This window comes from Meriones unguiculatus, chromosome X (assembly GCF_030254825.1).
Source record: "Meriones unguiculatus strain TT.TT164.6M chromosome X, Bangor_MerUng_6.1, whole genome shotgun sequence".
NCBI lineage: Eukaryota > Metazoa > Chordata > Mammalia > Rodentia > Muridae > Meriones > Meriones unguiculatus.
Genome location: NC_083369.1, coordinates 78066098 through 78084370, shown reverse-complemented (window position 1 = coordinate 78084370; position 18273 = coordinate 78066098). Strand labels below are relative to the sequence as shown.

General features: G+C 40.0%; 1 pseudogene; it reads left to right on the top strand.

Moving 5' to 3' along the window:
• The first annotated feature begins 17201 nt into the window (after positions 1 to 17201).
• Positions 17202 to 17986, top strand: LOC110540990 (large ribosomal subunit protein uL30-like; annotated as a pseudogene).
• The last annotated feature ends 287 nt before the right edge of the window (positions 17987 to 18273 follow it).

The window sequence follows — 18273 nt, the reverse complement described above, 5'->3', positions numbered from 1 at the left end:
TAGGTTGTAAACATTTGTAATCACTGTAGGAAACCTCTGCTCTGCCAAGGTTTTTAGCACTCTTTTTAACGAGTGTTTAACTGTGGCAAAACGCCTGCTGGTTAGGGGAAAGGAAAAATGCATCAGCTATAAAACTTTAAGTTGAAAATACAAAGCCAACTGGGACTTTGCTTTGAGTGAGACAAAAGGATTTTCAATGGACTTGAGCCAGGGGAGTGGTAGGGTTTAACTTACAAAGGCTCACTCACGGAAAGGATAGACTTTAGCAAGGCAAGGGTGGAAATAGAGATAGGATGATACACATATTTCCTCACTCAATCTCGATCCTCCTAATGGTCTGTGTGGAAGATATTATTACTCCAGTATGATCACTGAGTCAGTAATCAGTTGAAGCAGGATTGGGATTATCTGAAGCCCATGCTTTAAACCAGTTGTCCTCAGAGTTCCCTGAACATTAGAGTCACACGATGAATTTATTTGAACTGTTAGACTCTCAGCCAATCCTTACTCTAAGATCTTCATTTAAAGCATGTGATGCCGGGCCCGATAATCTGAAAGCTACAAGCCCCACTCTCAGACTCTGTGGCACTGAGGGTGCAAATGACAGTTTGCAGAGATTCAGAGTTCTTTTTGTGTGACATCCTTGAACAAGGAAGCAGCCTCCCTTCTTCTTCACAGCACGTTCAGAGTAGACTTAAAAGAAGCTTCGGCCTTGATTCTATCATGCTCTTTGGTCCTCTTCTGCTCAACTTGCTTGCTTGATAAGTTCAAAAGCCATTCACAGTGAGGTCAGATCAGGAGAAACTACACAGATATCTTTGAGTGAGATATCTATAGCAGCTGGCTTTCATCTCAAAGGAAGAACATGAGTTCTCCCCCAACAGCAGATTGCCACATTAGGCAGAGGTGACCAGCAGCTCTTTCCCCTGAGTACCTTCACAAAGAAAGCATTACATCTGAAGCAGGCCATCTTGAGGGGGTGGAAAATAAGTAGCCCTTGGAGGCAAAGAGTGGACATGCCTAATTGCTTTGCAAATTTTAGTGTTGTCATCCCAGCTGTAACACAAATACCAGTTCCATATAGAACATGAATCCGGGCCATTTGCCGTATCAGTAGAACTCAAGGACAAAGGGAATTGACACAGACATGCTGATATTTAGGTTTGGTATACTATCAGTAATACAGTGTTGATGTCGTACCTTTTCTTCCATAGTGACAGGCTAGGTAAATTAGCTCGAAAGTAGGGTAAAATCAACTCCCAAGCCCAACAGAAGTTACAGTCTCTTCAGACTCTGTGATGGTCTGTGTACAGTTTTAGATCCTGTACAGGGAACACAGCAGACAAAAGTCTCTTTCTCATATGAGGAACACGGTAAATAGGGTCAGGCAAGGGCCCAAATAAACAAGATGATCAGCATTGCAAGTAAAAAATCAGCAGGAGTAAATGTCCTCATCTGTAAAATGAGGTCAAGATTCTTGTCAGCCTTAGAGTTGTTGTGAGCATTCATCTCATTGGCAGTCTGCAAGAAAAATGCCCTTTTGTTATTATTCTTCCTTCTTTCTACCATGGAAGCAAAGAGCAGAAAGTGGCTTCCTGGTGTTCTTTGTAGGGGTTGAAGCAGGATAAAGAAGCAAAAGAGGACAGAAGGGGCTCCCTGCAGTTCCTGTGAGGGTGAGCTTTAGCTACAGCATCCCTCCCTAAGCAGACCTCAGGTCCTTCTTGCCTTGATTTCTGAGAAATACCTTGGAATGGGAAGTTAGAAATGTAACAAATGAAATAAATATATAACAAAAGAAAAAGTAAGTTGAAATTGTAGCCAGTGTATGGATCTTTAGTGCACCCCTTCTTCTGAAAAAAAAAAAAAAAAAAGCAAGCTTCCACAGAAGAAAGCACACCTCTGCTGAATGGTTCCATCCCCACTGGCCCTAGGAATTCCTTTTTCCCTCTCCGAAGTTGTTGCCCAGGACTTGCCTTGAGGAGGCCAACTTGTCAGAGGAGAGCTAGTGTATACTGTGAGTGCAGAACTGTAGCATCCTCACAAACCTCTGCACTTCCCTTTCTACTTCAACCACCACTTCACAGGTACTTCCTCCTGCTGCTGTGCTGCCCTGCCAGCAGCAACAGTGCCTACCTCTCCAATCTCTTACATCATCTGTGTTCAAATGAAGTGCACTAGCAAGCACCCACTCCAGTCTGAGAGCAAGTGTAACAGACAGTAACAAGTGGAGGTTACCGCTATGCATAGGGCTGTAGTCCTAGTTTCCTTTCAGAGCCATCATAGAAGAAACTATTTCAAGGACCAATTTCCTGGTTTTCTGTGTCAAGTGGTAGAGGGAGAATTGTTTTTTTTTTTTTCTTTTTCTTTTTTTTTTTTTTATTCAAGACAGGGTTTCTCTGTGAAACAGCTCTGTCGAGCAAGATGGCCTCGAACTCAAAGAGATCTGCCTGTTCTACCTCCCAACTGCTCATATTAAAGGTGTGTGCCACCACCACCTGGCTTTTTTTTCCGATCTCTTCTAATAAGGCCAAGTTGCCATTTATTGTGCCATGAACAGCTAGAGTAGACCACTTAGTGATAATTCACTCACAAGGGCTCCACTTTCATGATCTAATTACCTCCCAAAGGCCATATTTTCAAAAATCATACTGAGAACCATTACAGCACATGAATCTGAGGGGTGACACAGCCACATTCAAGGCCTATTACAATCCTGACAATAGAGAAACTGCTCTTAACAGTGGAGTGTCACCAACAGTGTGTGAGCAAAGCAATGGAGAGATGTGAGGTGACTGGTAGCCACACTCAAATGAACATGCAGTTCCTAGTTTATTATTACAGTTTCCATCCAGTTAAAGCACTTGATTCTATGTTTCAATTAATAGCAGTACCACTAATTTTCATTTTAGTGACATTTCAAGTAAAATTTATTTTAAATGATTGAAACAAAATGTGGGCAAAATCATGAATGTGGTATTGAAAAGGCTAGAAGCTGAGAAATCATGAGGTCATGGTTTAAAATTTGAGCTTTGAAGACAGCCAGACAAACAGACAGATCTATGTTCTAGTACTGGATCTTTCAAACATTAGCTGGGTAATGTGAAATAGACACAAGCTTGCTTAGTATAAGACTAAACATCCAGACTTTTCTAAGTCTTATGCTATTCCTCCCTCCTTCTTTCTTCCTTTCCTTTTATCTGTGCTAGGGATGAAACCCAGGGCCATGTACTCCATAGGACACTAGGCTATACCCCCTTCCCAGATGTAAGCCACCACTCTTAAAAACCAAGAAAGACCCACCTCAAAAGCAGGAGTTTTCCTACCCAAGGAAAAGAGGCAGCCAGTTCAAAGTTTCTCAGTGGAAGCTGATCCATGGTTGTCATCAGTCCACAGGCCATATTTGATAGGCCCATGGGAAACTGCTTTATAACTTGTTGCTCAGATGCCATCAGCCTTAACTGTAGGTGACTAAACACCTGTCAGAGTATCTTAATCTGACAGTGTTGGTGAATGGCAGCCTCTCTTCAGGCATTGCCTAGTCCAGGCCTGCATTCTCAAGTCAATCTTCAGTGGCTCACAATCACTGAACTCCACAATTACTTGAGAACCGAACACAGAGGAAGAAAATGTGCCCATCCCACCTCTATCATTTAACTGTCCAGAAAACCACCCACATGTCTGTACCTTTCAAACTGAGGGAAAGAACTCTGAGATCAGTGAGGGTAGTTTACATTCCCCCCAGACCATCAGCCGTGGGTGGGGGGAGGCGGCGGGTAATTGTCCTTATTGAACCACAAACAACAATGAGCCCTTCCAGTTACTCCAAAGAACAAGCAGGGGGAGGGCAATTTTACTTTGGACAGAAACTGCATGACATCTGTGGGGTTGTGAGCAGCCCATCCCTTCAGCTCATTGGACCAAAAGCCCTCTGGCCAATTGCTCATGCTGTTTCCATTTCTATTTGTCTTTCATTTGAATCTTTACTATTCCTCTTATTTAAATAGCCTGGTGAGGCCCTGGTGATCTTCTAAGATTCCTCTTTGTTTCCCCCTGAATATGCATGGGACCTCTAAGCAAGCCTTGTTTTTGCTCTTTGTCCTATTGAATATGGCACTACTATTAGCTTCTTTTGAATCTTGCAGCTTTTGTTTTTTGGGATAAGTTGACTTGAAGCTGTAAGTTTCAAGAGCCTTGATGGATTTGTGTTGGCTATTGACAAAAGAGGTTTTAAAGGAGACTAAAGCAGTAGGGGTTTTAAAGGCATTCAAAAACAAAAGTGAGAGAATTGAGGGACAAGGTTGCTGATAAACAACTGGTCTATCTGACCCCAACCCCATCTTTTTTTTTTTAAGACAGGGTTTCTCTGTGTAGCCTTGGCTGTCTTGGACTCGCTTTGTAGACCAGGCTGGCCTCAAACTCACAGAGTTCCTGCCTCTACCTCCCTGAGTGCTAGAATTATAGGCATCCACCACCATGCCTGGCTCCAAACCCATCTTTATATATACCATCAGCAGGAACTCATTTAAGACAACTCTCCACCACCACCACCACTACCACCTTCTTCTTCTTCTTCTTCTTCTTCTTCTTCTTCTTCTTCTTCTTCTTCTTCTTCTTCTTCTTCTCTCTCTCTTTCTCTCTCTCTCTCATTTTCTACTCCCACCTCCTACACATACTAACTCACACTCTACCCCCAGCTCCTGGACACACACACATTCCACGCCCATCTTCTAAACACACACACACACACACACACACACACACACACACACACACACAGCTCATTAGGGCTCTGCAGGCCTTTCAAGCTTCCAGCAGTGCAAGGGAAGATGAATGGACTCTAGCTGCTAAAGGCTCCCTAGGAGCAGAAGGCTTAAGTATTTTGCCTTATTAAGCAGCCTAACCACATGCTACCCCAAGTGATAATGACCTGGGAATATGGTTGCCAGAAAAAACTAAAGAAAGCAATATTTGGAACACACACATTCAAAAAACAAAAATCTATTGTTGATTTGAAATTCAAATTTAACTAACCACACCATACTTTTAGTTGCTAAATCTGGCCAATTAGCAAATTTAATAAAACCTTCCCAGAAACCACATGAGAGCAATGTCACTCTAAACTGCTTTTTATAATGGGGTGAGAAATAGGGTTCCTGTAATCTATAATGTAATTTCTTCACATTGTCAAACACCAGGCAGACTCACCAGCCCTAACATCAATGTTCCAAACCTGCAACCATGTACTACTGATCACTGCTAGTTTGCCTGTGTTGCCAGTAGCCCTCAATCTCCCTGGCTGTAATTCTCATTTGCCCTAAGTTACAGGTCTATATTGGATTGTTTTGTTTTGTTTGTTTTTGTTTTTCAAGACAGCGTTTCTCTGTGTAGTCCTGGATCTCCTAGAACACACTCATTGACCAGGCTGGCTTTGAACTCAGAGATCTGAGTGCCCCTGCCTCCCATGTGTTGGGAATAAAGGTGTGTACCATTGCTTTCTGGCCTTACCTGTCTATTTTTTTTCACACAAAATAAACTCTTCCTAAATGGACTATACCATCCCAAAATCCTAGAGCACTGTGCAAAATTTCCCTGTGTCAGAAGATCATCTATGATAATTTCTCAAGGAATTATCAGAGTTGAGAAAAAAGATGTACTGGACTACTGCCCATCCTCTCCCTGAGACATCTCAACCCATTCTTTAGGCCTACCAGCTTGCAAGCTCCCATCTTAGCTCTGCATTTTTGTTCATACAAGCTAAGATTTTGTTTATAGAGACAGTCTGAGAAGCCCATTAAAATAAATAAAACTTGGAGTTCTTGAATATTCAGGAAAGCAGCATCTTGCATGAAGTAAAACATATGTCCATGTCACAAGCAGGGACACACCGAGAGAAAGTGTTGAAGAATAGTGCACTGTTTTTTGTTTACTAGCCTCCAGGCAGCAATACACAAACTAGACTATAAAATATGGTAGCTGCCACAGCTGCTTGAAGAATGTATGAGATACCCTCAATTTGAAAGCTGTTCTTCCCACTTACATTGTGGCCCACACAGCACAAAAGTACAGCTAGGTAGTGAGCATATTGTTTTCACTGTCACTGCCTGCAAAAGAAATCACAGGCCTCAGAAATTTGTCTCTCTAATTGTCAGCTGCCTATACTTCAAGTTTCAACAGGAAAATCCTGTCTGGCCAGGTTTTGTGGCCCCAACTGTTACTTGGGGAGCTAAAGCGGAAGATCATTGTAAATTTCAGGCCAGGTTGGGCTACATAGTCCAATACAGGAAAGCCTGGGCTACATTATGAGGCATTACCTTAAAAGAAAAGGAGGGAAGGAAGAAAAGGAAGGGAAGAAAGAAAAGGAATGGAAGGAAAAAAAGAGCAAGCAAAAGAAAAATGAAAGGTCTATCTGGGTGCAAAAATATAAATACTGCATGTTTTCTCAGATGCAGAATGTAGACTTAAACTTACGTTTATATACAAGAGTGCATATACATGAGGGGATATGAGGAGAGAAAGAGGTTTAAAGGAAGGGGATAAAGAGAGAATAATGGAACATATGTCATGGAAACAGAAGGAAAGACTATTCATGAGGAGGAAGGTGTGGCAGTTTGAATAAAAATGACCCACATAGGTCTATAGAGAGTAGCACTATTAAGAGATGTGGCTTTACCTGATAAAACAGGATCAGATGAATGGGGAGGAGGTCCCCCCCTATCAGTGGACTTGGAAAGGGGCAGGGTGGAGATGAGGGAGGGAGGGTGGGATTAGGAGGGAATGAGGGAGCGGGATACAGCTGGGATACAGAGTTAATCAAATGTAACTGATAAGAAAAAAATTAAATTAAAAAAAAGAGATGTGGCTTGATAAAAATAGGTGTTGTTTTGTTGGAAGAAGTGAGACTCTGGGGCAGGCTTTGAGGTCTCAGTGTATCTCAGGTCACTTCTTGCTGCTTGCAGATCCAGACAGCTCCTTCCCCAGCACCATGTCTGCCTGAACACTGCCATGCTTCCTTCCATGACAATCATGAACTAAATTTCTGAAACTATAAGCCAGCCCCAATTAAATATTTTGCTTTATAAGAGTTGCCATAGTTATAGTGTCTCTTTACAGCAATAGAAACCCTAACTAAGACAGAAGAGAACCAGTAAGAAGGGAAAGGGGAAAGAATAAGGGAGAGGACAAATAAGAACAAGATGTAATTATATATACATTTGTCAACATGTCATAGAGAAATTCATTTCTCCATATTCTAATTATAAAAAAAAAACTTATAGAAAGAAAGATCCCATCTGGCTATGGCTTCCTCAGGAGGGCCAAGCCTGAAGTCTTTTACCATTTACTCATTTTATCAACAGGCATTCACTAAATTTCTACTGTGTCAGCCTAGCTGATACAGCAGTGGGGAAAGGTGCGTGAAGTCACTAAATGATAAGATAAGACTGAACATTTAATGGAAGATACACACACACAAGCAACTTCTGTACATGATGTAGAAGTGGAAGCACTGTCAAAGCACAAAGGAAAGGCACTTCATATGCTCCTAGGGGTCTTGCAAAGGGAACCTCATGAAAACTGATGTCCACACTGAGGCTTAAAGGATGAGGAGTTTGCTGGAAAGGGTGCCTCACAAAAGAAACATGTCCCAGTGACTGGAAGCATATTTAAAAAACAGCAGGAGGAAATACAGGGTGTCCCAAGGTGGTTCTGAGCTAAAAGGAAGTATGGCTTACTTCTTTTGAGCTTCACAGCATCCCTCCTATAAGGCACAGAGGGTATTATTTGATCCAGCATCATACTTCTATTAAGTTATGAAGCCAGGAATATAACCCCAACTATTCATACTCAACTACATACTTCACTCATAAAACACAAATCCATAACTCAAATGAATATAAGAAATTGTAGAATGCCAGCATGAGACCCTAGCCTTCAAGCCTCGAGCCACCAACTCTACATATATCCCAATTCATCTCAGCTCCTTGTCCTTCTCTGGACTTAGAACCTCTGTCCAGTGCTGGTCTCTTAATAATTGGTGGCATCCAATCATGACTCTCCCTGTTGCCTGAGTCCCTGGTCATGTCAGATTTCCATGGCTAAAGCCACATAACTATCCTTAAACAGGAGCATTTCTTGTCCCAGACCTCCAGTCACTGGCCCCTTCTTCTCAGACCCTAATTACTGCACTGTGCTTACTCTCTTTTTATGCATTTTTTCTTATTCTGGTTTCAGGGAAAACCCCCAGATTACTTTCATATCTTTATGTCTTTGGCTGTTGTCTAGGGACAAGCCATCCTCAGACTGGCTTAGTACATCATCCACCAAAGTTTAAACTGGAAGTGAGGACCTGAAGGAGACAGGAAGGGCTTATGAGAGATTAAGTAATCTGGGGATTTTAGAGTAAGAGAATGGTTGGAGATGACAGTCTAGAATCCCTGGTCTAATTTGAATATGGAGTATATTACCTAGACTGAAATGCTTCTAGAAGGAATTTGCAAAGAGAAGGCCTACTGGGAACATAGAGAGTCTAGCAAAAGAGAAATATATGCAGGTGTATGTTGTACACCCGAATAACCTTTCCAGACACTCACTTTGCTTAGGGAGAATACCCATATCTGACATGGAAAGGAATGGGACCTTCTAAAACAATGGAATAGAACCCATAGTGGTGTTATTCCATGCACAAAGATCCTAACCAGACAGAAATGATACCCTGACTTGGGTCCAGCCCTATCTGGACATAGTGTCTTCACCATACTATGTATATATGGTTTCAGACATCATTTCAGCACATAGTCCAGAGAAAAAATTCATCATTACCTGCTATTCATTTTGTACTACCCTACAAAACACTGGAATTTCTTCAGTCTTTATGATACAAGGACAAAATGAAAAGTTCATATTTAAGAATTGCCTTTTTCCTTCTTCAGAGGTCAGGAACAGCTGGCAAGAAGATGGAAGAGGTGGTTAGCAGGGCTTCTCCTGCCTTAATGTACACACAGTCCTCTAAGAATCTTCCTAAATTGCACATTCTGAGTCAGCAAGCTTGGGGTGGCGTACAGAGTTTGATTGCTAACAAGCTGCCAGGTATTACAAGCGGGAAACATACCTGAAAGGGCAAGACTGTTCCTGTCCTTGTGCATTCCATTGCCTTGACCTGCCTCTTTATCACTTAGGAAGGATGGGAGTAAATATGAAAGAATCACCGTAGAATTTTATTTGATAAACCTGGCAGCCTAACTAGAATGAATGAAGTGAGAGAAGTGGAGAGAAATGAGGGAAGAATGTGGTGGCAGACCATTAACTGCAGAAAAGTAAAAGTAAGTAAACAGGTTGAAAGATATTTATAACACCCCCAGATGTTTCCTACAGCTGTTTATTGTCCATCAGACACATTAAATAGCTTGTAGACATTTTGCCATCAAAGAACAATTGCTTTGGGCTGACATCAGTTTCATAGATATTAATGTATATTCACAATTCAGGCTAGTTACTACATCATTTATCAAGTTGCTTTACAGCGTTATAGACATTTAATGTCATCTCTTCATTTTGCAAGTTAGGAAATTAAAGCTAGCCAGAAACATGATACAACTGACTCAATCACATGGCTACTTAGCAGAACTAGATAAGAACAAGTCAAGGTAGCCAGTGTTCTTTCTACTGCTGGAATTTCTTCAAGCCTAAAACAGGGAATATAATTTGCTGATTGATCATAAGTGAGCTCCATATCCTGCTTTGGTGACCTTGGTGGAAGTTTCCTGAATGGAAGTTAAAATTCCCAAGCTCTTGGTCACTCAAACAATTATATTTTGGCACATTATATATTTGTTTACTGAGCAAATATTTGCGGATCTTCATGCTAATTAAAAAGTAAAAACCACAGTTCTTGTTTTGTGAGAGCATATACTTCAGTAAGGAAAGACTGTTGTGTAAACACATAAGCGTATGGTCCTGGCAAGATGGCTCAGTGAGTAAAGACAGCCAGACATGGCAAGAGGCGAGGACTACAGTAGGTGGTCCTTTGACTTCTGCTCATGCACTGTGACATGAGAACACCTACCCACATGAAAACAAACGAAATAAAGTTTTCAAAATCACATAAGTGTAATAAATAGCTACGGACATACAGACTGGGGAAGCAGCTGAGTTGAAGAGCATTTTTTGAGCCTTCTTGAGGCTCTACATTCAATCCCTAGTATTACCTTTTCACTCATCCATATGTACTGCAAAATATACAAAACCCCTGTACATTAGAGGCTTCGGGAAAAAAAAGCCATCATCCAAAAAGGAAAATAAGCCAAGATAAGCACTAAAAGTAGAACAGACCTGTAAGTGGAGCATGGTCAGAGTTCACTAGAAAGTGTGTGTGTGGGGATCTCTGTGAAATACAAAGGCGATAGAAGGATGTTTGTTAAGTCTAGAACTGAGCCTTAGAGCATGTATAAAAATCATACCACAGCTGGACAGATGGCTCAGAGGTTAAGAGCACTGGCTGCTCTTCCAGAGGTCCTGAGTTTGATTCCCAGCACCCACATGGTGGATCACAGCAATCTATAATGAGATCTGGTGCCCTCTTTTGGCATGCAGGTGTACATACACTACAGAAGACTATATACATAATAAATAAATATTTAAAAATCATAGCCAAACTTAGCATGGTGGTGTATGCTTCTGATCCCAATACTTGGAAAGCTGGGCAAGAGCATCATGGAGCTATTCTGGGGTACATAATAATATTAGCTCAAAAAATAGGCAGAGGATGAGAAGGAGGGTGAAGAGGAAAAGAAGGAAGGAGGAACAAAGAAATGGAGGAAGAAGAGGAAGAAGCCGGAATGATGCATGGAAGCGACATGTGCACGTGTGTAGACAAAATAAAGTTCATTCCTTCTCCAAAATAGTTTACTTCCATCTTTCCTGTAAATATCTCTGGCCAGTATATTACATTTTAATGGTTTCTCAGCATTCTCCAACATCAAACTTTACTTTCTCTATACCTCTGGTCACCTGAAGGGCTAGCATGTAAAATTGTGCATACTGATCACTACACAAAGATGTCCAGTAATCATGGTGAATGATAACTCAATCTACTCTACATGACACTAATGAAGCCATGTTTCCTTTCTTAATTTTTAGTTACATGTATGCTTTACAGGGGGCCTAGGGGGAAAAAAAGCACTTCTTTAAATTTTTCTATTTATTTTTGAGAAATACGTACGTTTATGATGAAATATGATCATATCTACACCTACATTTTTCCCTCCAACTCTCCCTATATCTCCCCAACAATCCTCCCTCCCAATGTCATGTCTTTTTTTTATAACCCACTAAGTCCAGTTAGTGATGCCCATGTGTGCTTGGGTGTGGGGTCATTTACTGGAACATGAGAAACCTACCAGTAGCCACATCCTCAAAAAGAAGATTTCCCCCTCCCTCAGCAGGTCTCTTCTGCCAATACTTCTTCAATAAGGAAGGGACAGGGCTTGAAGATCATCTATTCCAACTATTTCAGGATTTGGCTGGTTTAATCTTGTACATGTCTTGTGGAGGTAACCACAGCTACAATGAGTTCATGAGTATTACACACTTGTGTCATGTGCAGAAGACATAATCTTACACATATCCCTTTTATATTTCTTCTACCTCCTCTTCTGCAATAATCTTGCAGCTTTGGGTGAAGTTGTTAATATAGATATACTATTTATGAATGAGTACTCAGTTTCAGTTTCTTACTTTTAGTACTTTAATGAGTGATGCATCTCTCCATTGACTGTCACTGTAAAAAGAAGTTTCTCTAACCAAGTTCGAGAAAGCAGCCCAGATCTATGGGTATAAATATAAATATTTAGAAGGCAGCTTGACACATAACCATTTATCAAAATAACAATAGCAGGTTCTACCCTAGGGTCTGTAGTCTCCACAGCTATGGGTTTTGACTAGCATTAGAATAACAGGAATAAAATTTCGTCCTGTGGAGTAGAACTCAAATCCAATCAAAAAGCAGTTACTTACCCTAAAATTTTCATGCCACTACAGCACCAATGGGAACATCCTGCCTAGCAGGTTATTACTGCAAGATCCAAGGTCCACTACTGGATAAAACCGTTGATGTCTTTTCTCTGCCAATAATTTGCATAGCGCATTCTGGTACTATGGAAGCTAGCATAGAGAAAGTTCCCCAGTTGGTTTAAAAATGCTTTCAAAAAATAAAGAACATATAAATAAGAGCCCAGAGACAGAGAGAGACAGAGATTTGCATTGAAATGCCTTGCACCGCTTGGCTTCACTCTCAGAGAAAAAAGCCCCAGAGAGCTCTTCATGCCTCTTCTGCTGAATCGTGCCGCTGCTGCTGAACCGTGCCGCTGCTGCTGAACCCTGCTGCTGCTGTTGCTGGACCTTGTTGCTGCTTTTGCTATTTCTGGATTGCTGGTTTGATGTTTGACTGGACTGCTGGTATCCGGGTGACAAAGAGTGGATTCGTCCCAAGGAACTACTTCTAAAAAGGTCCACATCTGCAGTCCCTATTAACCTTCTTTCTCTCCTACTTGGTGTTGGGGTGTTGGAAGGGACTGGAGTGGAGAAAGGAGAGACATAAGGAACCCAAATAAAGTAGGTTTAAAAAAAAGAATGCTTTCAAAAGGAACAGTTTTCTGTGTGCGTTTGGCAGTGGGTGAAACATTAGATCAGCAAAGACTCAAATTATAAAACAAATGAGATTACGCTCTAACTTCTTTTATTTCCAACTCTTTATAGCTAAAGCCACTAATGGAGCCCAACTCACAGGCTCACTTCCACCACAGTTTTTGTTTGTTTGGTTGGTTGGTTGGTTGGTTTGGTTTGGTTTTTGGTTTTCAAAAAAGGGTTTCTCTATGTAACAAGCCCTGGCTGTCCTGGACTCACTTTGTAGACCAGGCTTGCCTCAAACTCACAGAGATCCTTCCTTCCTCTGACTCCCTGAGTGCTGAGATCAAAGGTGTGTGCCACCATGCCCAGCTCCACCACTTTTCTTAATACTACTCATGACTGAGGTAGAACATTAATAAGAGTCCCATTTACACATTATTTACCTTATAATTTTTACTTTCTAGGATCTTGGCAACAAATGACCCAGAAATGACATAGGCTGAATGCAGCTCTCCCATGATGGAATTTCTTTCTAATTGTGAACTAGATGCCTGAGTATCACCTCAGCCCTAACAGGAAAACTACATTTCGGCATGACTCATGACAAAGCTCATTCTTTGCTTCTTATCTGCCCTGTCTATGCAAATAAGCCTTGGAAATGAAATGGCACTCACTTATGCCCAGTCTACCAAAGCAAGTAGTGCTGCACTAACTTCTATCTCCCTTTTCCTTCACACTTAGCCCACACCACCAAGACCCACTCTTTTCCCACAACTTATCAACCAGGGCTTTCAAACATCCAGAATTTTCTTTTGTTTGCAGTCAAAGATATAAGCCATTTAATATAAAGATCCAACAGTACAATGAGTCAAGTAACAATGAAATTTCCCTCCAAATGAGAGTCTGGGACATACAAATGACCTATTCCATGAATTCAGTCACTCCAGAGTTGAGATTTACTCCATGTCATTTTTGTTCTCTCTTCTAGAGCAAAAGTCTCACATACCTAAATGAAACTATACTATTGGCATTCCTATGTCTCTAACTAGCAAGAAGAGAGAAAAGACATACATAAAGGAACATGTATGTAAAGTTTAAAGGACTGTACCAAAAGGAATATGAGCACAACAATATTCTTGCTCATATTACATCAATCACCAGGACATACCACATTACAAGAGAGACTAGAAAATGTACTATGTAGCTAGACAGATTTGTTCCCCTGTGACTCTACTGTGAAAGATACCATACCTCCTTCCTTATTAGAAAAAGGTAGATGTTTTGTCACAATTTCCTATTCAAAGTAGAAAATCAATGATCAAATTCAATCAAATACAACTATCTAAAATTGAATCAAGCCTTGGTGATTAATAAGTGAATACAATATTTAGCAAATACCTTCCCATTAGGTAATGTGTGTCAAGGTAAATCATGGAGGGCCACTGATCACCCAAGAAATTTAATAAGTAGAAAGAGAAGCACCAACAAGATCAATTATTAATATATTTTCCATGTATTTAAAATGCTGTTTAAAAGAGCTGGAAATTACAGCTCAGTGGTAGAGTACTTGCCTAGCATGGATGATTTCATGCTTGGGTTCATTCTTTGGTACCACCAAAAGAAAAAAGGAAAAAAACAATTTAAAGCTACTTATGATTTTCCACAGCAATTGCCTTATATACTTAACATCCTTAAAGGGTAAATTAGGGGACAATGGGTACAATTCACCTCTGGTAACATATTTTGCCATTTGTGTGTTCATGTTTATGCTAAATTTGCATGTGTTTTGTGATTATTATACTGTTTGTATTTGTACTGGATACTATTCTACCTGACCACCCAAATGTGGCTGATTTAATTTAAGATATTAATAAAGAAAACTAAACTGATCAAACATCATTAGCATAAATAATGACCCTGTCTCCAGGAAAAATACAAAAAGGGAATCAGTACATGATATCAGTACATGCCGAGACAAATAAGCCTCTGTGTGTGTGTTTGAAAATATCATGCATGCAATAAAAATGCAAATAAGAAAATAAATATCCGATGATTTTATTTTATTTTATTTTATTAGTCTTGACACCCATATGCTTCAGTGTCTACCATGGCATTTGTAATAAACTTCATCAAATTATAGCATGAAATTATCAATATTTTTACATAATTATTAACCAAGATGCAATTACCCCTGTAGTAAACCACCAGAACTTTTTGAGAGCAAGCATGAAGCAATTCTTTGCTTTGTGAAACTGATGTATATTGTGACTAAGGCAGAAATGATACTAAAGCTAGAAGGGTATCATTCAAAGTTATTAGACCCCTTGGCAAAACAAGCACAAGTCACTTTATTGCCAAGAAGCTTGTAAAACCAAGCACATTAATGACAAAATGACTTAGAGAACACAGAATAAGCTACTTGCAAAAATTCCTATAATAAACATCACTGGGCATCCACAGTGTCTATGGCACATGATGTAGAAAGGCAATTACTATCAGATGTGGATGTTGCCAGCAGATATATTTTCTATAGTCAGACAGAACCACTGATATATAGACTCTTGGCACTAGAATAGGATACACACACACACACACACACACACACACATCTCCACAGATTTTTTGAGTTTTGATCCTTAAGTTCCATGCTATAAGAATAAAATTTTGAGACAGATGGTCAGTGGTAGGGTAAAAACTCCTACTATGCAAGCATGAGAACCTTACTCGCCACCCACAGCACCCACATAAAAGCCACACGTGGCCATGCAAACCTGTAGCTCCAGTGCTGGGAATTTAGGAGCAAGGATGGGAGGATCACTGAAACTTACTGGCCAGCCTAGCCAAAACACGGATAACACAGTGAACAACAGAGGACCCTTGCACACATACATACACAACACACAAAATTTTGTAATTTAAATTTTCATTGTATTTTATTTGTGTATGTGAGTGCAAACATACACACACCAGTGCCACAGCACAATTACAGAGGTCAGGGGACAACTGTAGGAGAAGGGAGCTGCTTCTCTCCTTTCACCATACTGGTTCCAAGGAATTGAACTCAGGTTGTTAGATTTGTTGACAAGTGCCTTTACCCACTGAACTGTATTATTGCCACACACACACACACACACACACACACAAAATGTTTGCTTTGGATTGACTGTAGATTTTCATACAGGTTTACGGAATAATACAATAAGAAATCATGTACCATTCTCCAAGTTTCTCCAAAGATAGCTCTTTTGGTTTGAACACAAAATGTTTCATTGCTTAATGTTACAAAATTTGACTCCCAGCTGATGGCTAAAGTTTCTTCTCCTATGAGCTGGAGAGATGGCTCAGTGGTTAAGAGCACTGTCTGCTCTTCCAAAGGACCTGGGTTCGTATTCCCAGCACCCACGTGGCAGCTCACAACTGTTTTTCACTCCAACCCCCTGGGATCTGACACCTTCACACTAATGCATATAAAATAAAGTAAAATAAGTCAAAGCTGGTCTTCTGAAAAAAAAAAGTTTCTTCTCCTAGATTTACATCCAATTTTCTCTCTGCTTCCTGTCTGCAAATTCAATGTTCCCTGCCACAATGTATTATATCTTCTCAAACTGTGAGCCAAAATAAACCCTTTCTCCTTAACTTGCTTCTTTTCGGGTATTTGGTCACTGCAATGAGAAAAGCTAACTAGTGTAATAGTTCACTGCAGTACCATAGTGTAATATCACAACCAAGATGTTGACATCAACACAACCAAGATGTTGACATCAACACAGTCAAGATGCAGAATGGGTCTATCACAAGGAGCTCTACATTGCCAAACTAAACACATGCATCTCCACCCACTCCTTCAGTCCTGAAAACCACTAATCTTTTCTCTATTTCCTTAGTCATTTCAAGAACATTATACTTTTAGAATCACATAGCATGCAGCCTTTGGAAACTACCTTTATAGTAAAATTCTTTTAGTTCTACCCAACATGCTATCTTTATCAATAATGGATTACATTTTTCTGGTGAGTGGTATTGCAAAACATTCAAGTACTGCAGTTTATTTAATCATCTACTTATTGAACTGTTTTTTTTTCCCATTTGGAGCCATCTTGGATAGAGCTGCTTTAACATTTTTGGACAGGTTTTTGTAAGAACATAAGTTTTTATTTCTCTAAAATAAATGCACATGTGTGGAACTGCTAAATTGTATAGTGATTATGTATTTTTTTCTCTATTGTCAAAATCTTTTCCACAATGACCACAAAATTCTCACCACCAGCCAAAATTTAAGAAGGCCCAGCACTTCTTCTTAAGGTCTTTAATTTGTGTACCAAAGATTTTGTTTTGTTTTTTGTCAGTTGTGATGTACACTGGAAAAGGGCACTGAAGTCAATATTAAGAAACATTAACCTTGAAATATATAACCTTGAAATATGTTACTATGAAAAAAATAAATATTACAAGTAAGTCCCAACATATTTAATGTATAATTCATTAACAGTGAGCATCAATATGCCCATTTGTCACAATTCAGTGTTTAGGAAAATAATGATTATAATAAAATTGTGGCCTCTTTTTTTCTGGATGGAATCATGGAGGCCATACCAGAGGAGAAAAAGAAGGTTCCTGCTGTGCCAGAGACCCTTAAGAAGAAGTGAAAGGATTTCACAGAGTTGAAGGTGAAGTGCCTGAGGAATAGCTTTGCCCTGAAGACACTTAGAAAGCCAAGGAGGAAGCTCGTCTATGAGAAAGCCAAACAATTATAACAAGGAGTACAGGCAGATGTACCAGACTGAGATTCGGATGGCCAGGATGGCAAGGAAAGCTGGAAACTTCTACATGCCTGCAGAACCAAAATTGGCATTTGTCATCAGAATCTGAGGTATCAGTAGTTGTAAGCCCAAATATCCACAAGGTATTACAACTTCTTCATCTTCGACAGATCTTCAATGACACGTTTGTTAAACTCAGTAAGGCTTCGACTAACATGCTGAGGATTGTGGACCCATACATTGCGTGGCAATACTCCAACCTGAAGCCCGTGAATGAGCTCATCTACAATTGAGGCTACGGAAAAATCATTAAGAAGTGAATTGCCTATACAGATAATTCCTTGATTGCTCGATCTCTTGGTAAATTCAGCATTATCTGCATGGAGGATCTAATTCATGAGATCTATACAGTTGGAAAACACTTCAAGGAAGCAAAGAACTTCCTGCGGTGCTTCAAGCTGTCTTCTCCATGAAGTGGAATGAAGAAAAAGACAACTCCCTTTGTGGAAAGTGGAGATGCTGGCGATAGGGAAGATGAGATAAACAGGTTTATTACATGGATGAACGAAGGTGCTGCCCAAGTGTTTTCCACGGTATTTTTGTAATCTGGTCATTTTAATAAACAGACACAGCTTGGCAAAAAGAAACAATAATAAAAATTTGGACCCTGAAAGTATGCCTTTGTAAAATAAAAGGGGAACCAGAGAATGTAATAGGGCTGTGAATATGATCAAAATACGTTATATGCATGGATTTTAAATGTCCTAATGAGCCCATTTTGTACTATTATTATACAGTAATTTTTTTAAACATGAAAGTTGGGTCTGACTTTTTAACATGTGGAACAAAAGTCATAACCAAAAATATAGTTTCCACTCTTCCATACTGAGCA